The sequence below is a fragment of the Nerophis ophidion genome, linkage group LG13 (genome assembly GCF_033978795.1).
Source record: "Nerophis ophidion isolate RoL-2023_Sa linkage group LG13, RoL_Noph_v1.0, whole genome shotgun sequence".
NCBI classification, from domain to species: Eukaryota; Metazoa; Chordata; class Actinopteri; order Syngnathiformes; family Syngnathidae; genus Nerophis; species Nerophis ophidion.
The window spans coordinates 30,150,787-30,163,179 of NC_084623.1; positions in this window are offsets into that span (position 1 = coordinate 30,150,787).

Consider the following 12,393-nt stretch of genomic DNA (forward strand, 5'->3'; position numbering starts at 1 on the left):
ACAAAGAATTTATGAATGAGTTTTCTGAAATTCTGGCCGAAATCTTGCCCAAATATGATCGTGTCCTAATTGTTGGTGATTTTAATGGTCACACCTGCTGCCCAGACAAACCTTTATCCAGGAGCTTCCTGAATGTCATTGACTCTTTTAACTTTGTACAGTCTGTGTGTGGTTCTACACATAAACGCGGGCATATGTGATGGGACACAAGTAGGGGATTTTATTTTTTGTTTTTTTCATTGCCATGCAAGTTTTATAGTGTTTTATTGCTGTGGATTTTAAATTGCATGTTTTTATATTTTAGGATTTGATTATATTTTTAATTGCATGTTTTTACATGATAGAATTTGAATGTCTTTTTTTATTGCATGTTTTTACTCCTTGTGGACTTTGCTGGTATTTTAAGACATGGCCCTTTTAGCTGGTTGCCCCTAACAACCAAAGTGCCCAATCAAATGGCACGAGAAATTGGACACACCTGAGGAGCATTAGGACTGCGCGTTTAAAAGGAGCAACAAGAGAAGGAGTGACAGAGGCAGGGGCGAGAGAGGTTGAAGGAAGGATCGACAGAGGGAAACGACAGGCTTTGATGACAGGCGAGAGAGGACAGCAGGTTCTGGCCGGAACGGAGAGGAATCAACAGGCTTTGCCAAGGGCGACCGAGTGAACGCACGTAGGCTGGGAAGGAACCCCCGGACCACGCAGTAGACCCCGCAGGCTACCGGAACGAACCCCAAGACGTCCACAACAGGCAGGGGCAGAGGAAACTCTGCCGCCCAAGTAAGTGCCGTATTGTTGTGGATCTGTTGGGACACCCAACTGCCTTTGGCTGTGGGCTTGCGGGCTCGTGCGTCGTACGCTGGCTGTGTGGTTCTGTGGACATGGGGGGGCGATTTGGACCCAGAGACCTGGGGCGACCAGAGGCGGCGCGGGACGGGGATGGCCACGTGGGTCCCGTGAGTGACTGGAGACTGGCGAGGAGAGTGGGCGTACCCAAGACGTTGATGCGGAACTACAGCAAAGGCAGGGGAAACCCTGCCTTGTGTGTAAGTGTGACGTCAGCCCAGATCATGTCTCCGTAGTTGTAGATTTTATCTCCGTGGCCTGCCTCCCTTTTTCATTTTTGTGCAGGAGGACGCCGTGGAAGGGGGCAGAGCCAAGATACCCACACGCCTGTTGGCCCCTCGCCCATCACATTTGTACCATCTGGTATTTTAGTATCAACAACGTGACTGTTTTTTTTATTGTATTTTAATAAATTGTGAACCGGTTAATCATCTCTCCTTATTTTGGACAGCTCCTCTCACTACATTGGGTTCTTAATATTTATATTAACAATTTTATTGGTTTTAAGCAACAACTGTATTGGATTTTAATATGTTTACCACTCGGGACCATTACACATACACTAGACCTCGTACTGTGTTATGGTTTAGATGTTGACAATGTTGTTGGTAATGCGGTGTTCAGTGATCACAGTCCTGTTATGTTTAATTTACGTTTTGAACCTGATGTAAAACCGCTTGCCATGCGTCATGAGCGCGTTATTAGGTCTGACACTGCAGCCGCGTTTTCTTCTTTGTTCACTAAGTCCATGCAGAGTATAGCACACTCTGCAGACACTGAACAATTGATGTGCTCTTTTCTTTCTACATGTTCTGAGATTCTGGATAGTATAGCGCCCCCTCAGAGCTATACGTCCAAAACTAAAACAGGAGCCTTGGCTCAATGAAACCACACGCACATCCTCGGTGTGAGTGGCGAAGGGCGGAGCGCAAGTGGAAAGGTGATCACTTGAAAGTCTATCAAATTTTAAAAGGAAAACTATTGAAATTATCAAAGTATGGTTAATGCTGAGAAAACAAAATATTTGTCAGACTTAATTTTAAATAGTATCAGCAAGCCACGTTTTCTTTTTAATACTATTAGTTATGTTCTTAATCCAAATCCAGCCGCTTCACTGGAGATGACAAGTGACACCTGTGAAAAATTTCTCTCCTTTTTTTTTTAACGACAAGGTTGCTTCTATTTGGGCAAATCTTTCTCGTTCTCCGTTGAGTTTTAATGTGGCCACTCAGTGCTCGGCTATGTTTTGTCACTTTGAGTCTGTATCCATGCCTGAGCTTACAGGAATAGTCGATAAGCTAAAACCCTCGTCCTCTCCCACAGACCCAGTCCCCCCTCACTTTTTTAAAGAAATCTGGGACACTATTGACTTGTCTGTTAGGGACATCATCAACGGCAGCTTGATTTCTGGCTGTGTCCCGTCTTTTTGTAAAAGAGCTGTTGTTGAGCCTTTGATTAAAAAAACAGGTCTTGATCCGAAAAGTTTGTCAAATTATAGGCCCATTTCCAAATTACCTTTTGTGTCCAAAATTTTGGAGAAATGTGTTTTGGCACAACTGCAGCCTTTTTTTAGATGAAAATAGCACTTTAGATCAATTTCAGTCCAGATACAAAGCTTTGCACAGTACTGAATCTGCACTTTTAAAGGTTTTTAATGACTTGCTTTTAATGTCTGATTCTGGCAGCTCTGCCATTTTAGTGCTTTTAGCTCTTACAGCTGCCTTTGACACAGTCGACCACGCAATTCTTTTAGACCGCCTGAGAGACTGTGTGGGTGTCAGGGGGACTGCATTATAGTGGTTCAGATCCTACCTGTCTGAGAGGTCCTTCTCTGTCAGGCTGGGGGACACCACCTCTTCTTCTGCCCCGCTTTACTGTGGTGTCCCCCAGGGATCTATTTTAGGCCCCATCCTGTTTTCCTTATACATTCTCCCTCTTGGAGAGATTTTTAAGAAATATGGAGTGTCCTATCATGTTTATGCAGATGACTGCCAAATGTATATGCCAATTTCAAAAGGCCACGGCCCCCTGACACCCCTTCTCAACTGTCTATGCGACGTCAAGGCTTGGTTAGCCCAGAATTTTTTAATAATTAATGAGGGAAAAACGGAAATTTCAGTTTTTGGTCCGACACTCACTGACTTGGGACCATTGCAAAATTATGTGCGTCCCAAAGTCACCAGCCCTGGCGTCACTATAGAGAGTGATTTTAAACTTTACAAACAAGTCAATGGCGTTTTAAAATCGTGATTTCATCATCTTCGTCTTTTAGTAAAGGTAAAACAGTTTTTATCTTAACCTTTTTAAACAAGTCATGCATGCTTTTATTTCAAGTCGCCTGGACTACTGCAATGCACTTTATGCTGGCATTAGCCAAAAAGCTCTCCCCCGGTTGCAGTTAGTCCAGAACGCGGCAGCACGACTTTTAACAGGGGCCAGGAAACACCAGCATATAACCCCAATTCTTCAGAGTTTGCACTGGCTCCCTGTTCATTTTAGAATTTATTTTAAAACATTGCTGTTCGTTTTTAAAACTTTACATGGACTGGCACCTCAGTATATCTCGGACCTCAACCAAATTTACACTCCTGCAGGCGCTCTGAGTTCCGAGAGCCAGCTCCAGCTCGTGGTGCCCAAGACGAGACTTAAAACCAGGGGAAACAGGGCCTTCTCTGTGGCTAAGCTCTGGAACACTCTGCCCCTCCATGTTCAAACTGCTTCCACAGTGGAGTGTTTTAAGTCTCGTCTTAAGACCCACTTTTATTCTTTGGCTTTTAACTCTATGTGAGTTGTGTGGTCCTGTGTTTTTTATACATTTTGATTTCTATTTTACTGTTTTAACTTTTACCCTTTTAAAATAGTTTTTAATCATATTCATTTTTACATTGGTTTTATATTAGTTTTATATTTATTTATTTTTTGTTTTATTCAGTCATTGGTGGAGCATAATATTGTTTTTAATGTTTTTAAAGGCCTACTGAAACCCACTACTACCCACCACGCAGTCTGATAGTTTGTATATCAATGATGAAATATTAACACTGCAACACATGCCAATACGGCCTTTTTAGTTTACTAAATTACAATTTTAAATTTCTCGGGAGTTTCGTCTTCGAAACGTCGTGTAATGATGACGCGTACGCAAGACATCACTGGTGTTTAGGAAGTATGAGCGCTGCACACACACACAGCTAAAAGTCGTCTGCTTTAAGGGCATAATTATACAATATTTTGCAATCTGTTTAATAAATATTGGAGAAGTCACAGTAGAAAGATGGAGTTGGGAAGCTTTAGCCTTTAGCCACACAAACACACGGTGATTCCTTGTTTAAAATTCCTGGCGGTGAAACTTTCCTATGGATCAGAGCGCGGTCAAGCCAACATTGATCCCTACCAAATGTCAACCAGCAGGTTTCGGTGAGAAAATTGTGGTTAAAAAGTCAGTTCTTACCGGAGAAAAGCTGAGCTTGTGCCGTCCATAGCTGCCGTCGACTCCCCTGAGACACCCGTGGAGACACCCTTCCGACTATCGGGTACTATTTAACTCACTAAAACACTAGCAACACAATAGAAAGATAAGGGATTTCCCAGAATTAACCTAGTTAATGTCTAAAAACATCGAAATCCGTCCCAATGCAATTGCGTTTTTTTTTTTTAACTTTTTTTTTTTTTTTTTTCTAGTCCGTCGCTATCAATATCCCAAACACAAATCTTTCATCCTCGCTCAAATTAATGGGGAATGGTCGTTTTCTCATTCTGATTAGCACTCTTTTTTGGAGGCTCCCATTAAAAGCAATGTGAATATGTGAGGAGCCATCACACGGGCGACGTCATCGTCTGTGACTTCCGGTAGAGGCAGGGCATTTCTCTTAGGACCAAAAGTTGCGAACTTTATCGTGGATGTTCTCTACTAAATCCTTTCAGCAAAAATATGGCAATATCGCGAAATAATCAAGTATGACACACAGAATGGACCTGCTATCCCCGTTTGAATAAGAAAATCTCATTTCAGTAGGCCTTTAACATGGCTGTGCAGCACTTTGGAAACGTTATTGTTGTTTAAATGTGCTATATGAATAAAGTGGATTGGTTTGGATCGATCTCTAAAATATAAACAATGGAATTAATTAACTGGCCTCTCAACGAAATTGTCCAGACAGGCAGGATGCCCAAAACCCAAGATCTTGTCAAAGTTGTTGATGCTGAACACACAATGTACTCATTGGAGAAGGATATCCACTTACTTGGAATTATGACATAACATCCAGCGCCCCCCAAGGGGATAAGCGATAGAAAATGGATGGATGGATAACATCTGCTGATTGGAGTAAGCATTGCTCTAATTCACCAACAAATTGGAAGATCCTGGGAGCCAAATGATTGGAGAATGCGGGCAGAAATGTGGACACTTTGTCATTTGGATAACATCGGACCGTCTGCCCTGCAGGTTGAAATTGAGGACCAGTAATTGGCAATTAAGAGTAAAAAGCAAATTTATTTATAATCTCCAACATTGTAATTTGGATTGTTTCCCTGGCTCTGAGACTCTCCCAGAGGACAATGCGTGAAGACACAGTAAACTCTACCTGTTTCTCATGGACACACACTTGTTGACTTCGGACTGACTGGATGTGCAATCGCGGTTGCAGGAGAACTAATGTCCAAAACAGTGACACGCTGCAGGCTTACACACACATGCATCCACAAAAAATACACACACACACACACATACCCCACCCCTCATCCCACGCCTTCGACCCCATGTGGCAGTGGTTCTCAACCTTCTTTCAGTGATGTACCCCCTGTGAATATTCTTTTAGTTCAAGTACCGCCTAATCAGAGCAAATAATTTTTGGTTGAAAAAAAGAGATGAAGTAAAATATGTCATCAGTTTCTGATTCATTAAATTGTATGACAGTGCAAAATATTGCTCATTTGTAGTGGTCTTTCTTGAACTACTTGGAAAAAAAGTTATAAAAGTAACTAAAAGCTTGTTGAAAAATAAACAAGTGATTCAATTATAAATGAAGATTTCTACACATAGAAGTAATCATCAACTTAAAAGTGCCCTCTTTGGGGATTCTAAAAGTGATCCCTCTGGATTCATGAACTTAATTCTAAACATTTCTTCACAAAAAAAGAAATCTTTAACATCAATATTTATGGAACATGTCCACAAAGAATCTAGTTGTCAACACTGAATATTGCATTGTAGAGGAGTTTGCGTGTCCCAATGATCCTAGGAGCTATGTTGTCTGGGGGTTTTCATGCCCCCTGGTAGGGTCTCCCAAGACAAACAGGTCCTAGGTGAGTGATCAGACAAAGAGCAGCTCAAAGACTTCGATGGAATTACAACGAAATGAACCCAGATTTCCCTCCCCCGGACGTGGGTCACCGGTGCCCCGCTCTGGAGCCAGGCCCGGAGTTGGGGCACGATGGCGAGCGCCTGGTGGTCGGGCCTGTTCCCATGGGGCCCGGCCGGGCACAGCCCGAAGAGGCAACGTGGGTCATCCCTCCAATGGGCTCATCACTCATAGGAGGGGCCATAGAGGTCGGGTGCATTGTGAGCTGGGCGGCAGCCGAAGGCAGGGCACTTGGCGGTCCGATCCTCGGCTACAGAAGCTAGCTCTTGGGACGTGGAACGTCACCTCACTGGGGGGGAAGGAGCCTGAGCTAGTGCGCGAGGTAGAGAAGTTCCGGCTGGATATAGTCGGACTCACCTCGACGCACAGCAAGGGCTCTGGAACCAGTTCTCTCGAGAGGGACTGGACCCTCTTCCACTCTGGCGTTGCCGGCAGTGAGAGGCGACGGGCTGGGGTGGCAATTCTGGTTGCCCCCCGGCTCAAAGCCTGTACGTTTGAGTTCAACCCAGTGGACGAGAGGGTAGCTTCCCTTCGCCTTCGGGTGGGGGGACGGGTCCTGACTGTTGTCTGTGCTTACGCACCAAACAGCAGTTCAGAATACCCACCCTTTTTGGGTACACTCGAGGGAGTACTGGAAAGTGCTCCTCCGGGTGATTCCCTTGTCCTACTGGGAGACTTCAACGCTCATGTTGGCAACGACAGTGAAACCTGGAGAGGCGTGATTGGGAAGAATGGTCGCCCGGATCTAAACCCGAGTGGTGTTTTGCTATTGGACTTTTGTGCTCGTCACAGTTTGTCGATAACAAACACCATGTTCAAACATAAGGGTGTCCATATGTGCACTTGGCACCAGGACACCCTAGGCCGCAGTTCCATGATCGACTTTGTAGTTGTGTCATCGGATTTGCGGCCTTATGTTTTGGACACTCGGGTGAAGAGAGGGGCGGAGCTTTCTACCGATCACCACCTGGTGGTGAGTTGGCTGCGATGGTGGGGGAGGATGCCGGACAGACCTGGCAGGCCCAAGCGCATTGTGAGGGTCTGCTGGGAACGTCTGGCAGAGTCTCCTGTCAGAGAGAGTTTCAATTCACACCTCCGGGAGAACTTTGAACATGTCACGAGGGAGGTGCGGGACATTGAGTCCGAGTGGACCATGTTCCGAACCTCTATTGTCGAGGCGGCTGATTGGAGCTGTGGCCGCAAGGTTGTTGGTGCCTGTCGTGGCGGTAATCCCAGAACCCGTTGGTGGACACCAGCAGTGAGGGATGCCGTCAAGCTGAAGAAGGAGTCCTATCGGGTTCTTTTGGCTCATAGGACTCCGGAGGCAGTGGACGGGTACCGACGGGCCAAGCGGTGTGCAGCTTTAGCGGTCGCGGAGGCAAAAACTCGGACATGGGAAGAGTTCGGGGAAGCCATGGAAAACGACTTCCGGACGGCTTCGAAGCGATTCTGGACCACCATACGGCGCCTCAGGAAGGGGAAGCAGTGCACTATCAACACCGTGTATGGTGCGGATGGTGTTCTGCTGACTTCGACTGCGGATGTTGTGGATCGGTGGAGGGAATACTTCGAAGACCTCCTCAATCCCACCAACACGTCTTTCTTTGAGGAAGCGGTGCCTGGGGAATCTGTAGTGGACTCTCCTATTTCTGGGGCTGAGGTCGCTGAGGTAGTTAAAAAGCTCCTCGGCGGCAAGGCCCCGGGGGTGGATGAGATCCGCCCGGAGTTCCTTAAGGCTCTGGATGCTGTGGGGCTGTCTTGGTTGACAAGACTCTGCAGCATCGCGTGGACATCGGGGGCGGTACCTCTGGATTGGCAGACCAGGGTGGTGGTTCCTCTCTTTAAGAAGGGGGACCGGAGGGTGTGTTCCAACTATCGTGGGATCACACTCCTCAGTCTTCCCGGTAAGGTTTATTCAGGTGTACTGGAGAGGAGGCTTCGCCGGATAGTCGAACCTCGGATTCAGGAGGGACAGTGTGGTTTTCGTCCTGGTCGTGGAACTGTGGACCAGCTCTATACTCTCGGCAGGGTTCTTGAGGGTGCATGGGAGTTTGCCCAACCAGTCTACATGTGCTTTGTGGACTTGGAGAAGGCATTCGACCGTGTCCCTCGGGAAGTCCTGTGGGGAGTGCTCAGAGAGTATGGGGTATCGGAATGTCTTATTGTGGCAGTCCGCTCCCTGTATGATCAGTGTCAGAGCTTGGTCCGCATTGCTGGCAGTAAGTCGGACACGTTTCCAGTGAAGGTTGGACTCCGCCAAGGCTGTCCTTTGTCACCGATTCTGTTCATAACTTTTATGGACAGAATTTCTAGGCGCAGCCAAGGCGTTGAGGGGTTCCGGTTTGGTGGCCACGGGATTAGGTCTCTGCTTTTTGCAGATGATGTAGTCCTGATGGCTTCATCTGGCCGGGATCTTCAGCTCTCACTGGATCGGTTCGCAGCCGAGTGTGAAGCGACCGGAATGAGAATCAGCACCTCCAAGTCCGAGTCCATGGTTCTCGCCCGGAGAAGGGTGGAGTGCCATCTCCGGGTTGGGGAGGAGACCCTGCCCCAAGTGGAGGAGTTCAAGTACCTAGGAGTCTTGTTCACGAGTGGGGGAAGAGTGGATCGTGAGATCGACAGGCGGATCGGTGCGGCGTCTTCAGTAATGCGGACGTTGTATCGATCCGTTGTGGTGAAGAAGGAGCTGAGCCGGAAGGCAAAGCTCTCAATTTACCGGTCGATCTACGTTTCCATCCTCACCTATGGTCATGAGCTTTGGGTCATGACCGAAAGGATAAGATCACGGGTACAAGCGGCCGAAATGAGTTTCCTCCGCCGGGTGGCGGGGCTCTCCCTTAGAGATAGGGTGAGAAGCTCTGCCATCCGGGAGGAGCTCAACGTAAAGCCGCTGCTCCTCCACATCGAGAGGAGCCAGATGAGGTGGTTCGGGCATCTGGTCAGGATGCCACCCGAACGCCTCCCCAGGGATGTGTTTAGGGCACGTCCAGCTGGTAGGAGGCCACGGAGAAGACCCAGGACACGTTGGAAAGACTATGTCTCCCGGCTGGCCTGGGAACGCCTCGGGATCCCCCGGGAAGAGCTAGACCAAGTGGCTGGAGATAGGGAAGTCTGGGCTTCCCTGCTTAGGCTGCTGCCCCCGCGACCCGACCTCGGATAAGCGGAAGATGATGGATGGATGGATGTATTTTTTTTTCACAGGTTATGAACTTACATTCATATTTTCTTGAAGAATTATTCAATAAATATACTTATAAAGGATGTTTGAATTGTTTCTTTTTTTAGAGTATTTTCAAAAAAATCTCACGTACCCCTTGGCATACCTTCAAGTACACCAAGGGGTACGCCTACCCCCATTTGAGAACCACTGCCATGTGGTATGATGGATGTAGTGCCAATAGTGGCTGGCATGGTGATGGTGATGTAGTGTACGCTACAGCAGCTTACTCTTCCTGGATGGATGGAATTTGCTTCACTACTTCACCACTCTGATGATGTTTGTGATGTCAAAAGGGACGTATTATGGGAAACCTGTGGTAATACAATAGTTTTTCCAACAGATGGCCCTGTTGTACGGTTGATTCATTCCATCTCTGCAGACTACTTGTAAAAAAGAGATGCACTTGCAATATTACCTGTGTATGCGCATGCCAGTCACTAAAAACTCTGCCAAAGAACAGGTTATGGGCCCAGATCGCATACTTGCAAACTTTGAGACCTCCGGCTTCGGGAGGTGTAGTTGTGGGCGGGGTGTGGTTGGGGGCGTGGTTAAGAGGGGAGGAGTATATTTACCTTACTGCTCGATTCACCAAGTCAAGTATTTCCTCATATATATATATATATATATATATATATATATATATATAAGAAATACTTGACTTTCAGTGAATTATAGCAATATGAATAAATATATATATTTATTTTATTATATATATATATATATATATATATATATATCCATCCATTTTCTACCGCTTATTCTCTTTCGGGGTCGCTGGCGCCTATCTCAGCTACAATCGGGCGGAAGGCAGGGTACACCCTGGACAAGTCGCCACCTCATCGCAGGGCCAACACAGATAGACAGACAACATTCACACTCACATTCACACACTAGGGCCAATTTAGTGTTGCCAATCAACCTATCCCCAGGTGCATGTCTTTGGAAGTGGGAGGAAGCCGGAGTACCCGGAGGGAACCCACGCATTCACGGAGAGAACATGCAAACTCCACACAGAAAGATCCCGAGCCTGGATTTGAACCCAGGACTGCAGGAAGTTCGTATTGTGAGGCAGACGCACTAACCCCTCTGCCACCGTGAAGTATATATATACACAGTATATACATATATAAATAAAAGAAATACCGTAATTTCCGGACTATATGCCGCTACTTTTTTCCCTCGTTCGGGTCCCTGAGGCTTATAAAACGGTGCGGCTTACGGTAACCAGGGGCGCGCACTACCGAGGATGCGTGAGACCGAGGCAGACATCTGGCGCTGTCACGCCAAATTTCTTCCCCCCTACAAAAACCTTCCCCCCCCCATTTACTTCCGTGGTCATGATTAATACATCCATCCATCCATTTCTACCGCTTATTCCCTTTCGGGGTCGCGGGGGGCGCTGGCGCCTATCTCAGCTACAATCGGGCGGAAGGCGGGGTACACCCTGGACAAGTCGCCACCTCATCGCAGGGCCAACACAGATAGACAGACAACATTCACACTCACATTCACACACTAGGGCCAATTTAGTGTTGCCAATCAACCTATCCCCAGGTGCATGTCTTTGGAAGTGGGAGGAAGCCGGAGTACCCGGAGGGAACCCACGCATTCACGGAGAGAACATGCAAACTCCACACAGAAAGATCCCGAGCCTGGATTTGAACCCAGGACTGCAGGAAGTTCGTATTGTGAGGCAGACGCACTAACCCCTCTGCCACCGTGAAGTATATATATACACAGTATATACATATATAAATAAAAGAAATACCGTAATTTCCGGACTATATGCCGCTACTTTTTTCCCTCGTTCGGGTCCCTGAGGCTTATAAAACGGTGCGGCTTACGGTAACCAGGGGCGCGCACTACCGAGGATGCGTGAGACCGAGGCAGACATCTGGCGCTGTCACGCCAAATTTCTTCCCCCCTACAAAAACCTTCCCCCCCCCATTTACTTCCGTGGTCATGATTAATACAGACGCTATGTTATAAAAAAATAAACAATTTACAAACACAAGCTATGGGATGACGTAAGAGGAAACGTGAGGAAACGTGACCCCGGAAGTAAATGCGTCATCCCATAGCTTATGTTTGTAAATTGTTTTTTTTATTTTTATTTTTTTTATAATGTAGCGTTAACAAAACGTCTGTATTCCTATAATATAGCGTTATATTTTTATATTGCTGTATTAATCATGACCCCAGAAGTAAATGGGGGGGAAGGTTTTTGTAGGGGGGGACAAATTTGGCGTGACAGCGCCAGGTAACAAGAGTAGGAGAGCGTCATCAACGGCTTTCGAAAAGCTGGACTGCTGCGTCGTGATGATGGAGAGGACGGCGTAACGGCTGATGAAGCCGGAGCTGTTGATTCCACTGACAAAGAGGAAGGTTTTGAGAGCGAGAACAAAGGAGAGAGAGAGTGGCTGACGACACCATTTTGGACCTGTTCTTCTCCGACAACGACAAAGACGATTTCGGTGGTTTTAATACGCAGGAGGAAGACGATGACACAATGATTAAAGACACACTTTTCATATACGTTATTTTGATAACGTAAACGGCCGGGGGACTGCACTTTTACTGCCGTGTTACAGGCGAGGACTTTGTATTACTTTGCACCGTTGTATTATTTGTACTCTGCACGAATGCTGTTCGCCATGTCAAAGATGTGAAAGTTTGATTGAATGATTGAAAAAATGTATTGTTAATAAATGGGACGCTTTGCGTTCTCAAACAGTTATCTCTGTCCCGACAATCCCCTCCGTGATAGCAGGAACCCCTATATACTACGGTAATTACACATCAAAACGCCTGCGGCTTATAGTCTGGTGCGGCTTATATATGGAGCAATCTGTATTTTCCCCTAAATTTAGCTTGTGCGGCTTATAGTCCGGAAATTATGGTACTCGAATTTCAGTGTTCATTTATTTACACATTTACACACACATAACACTCATCTACTCATTG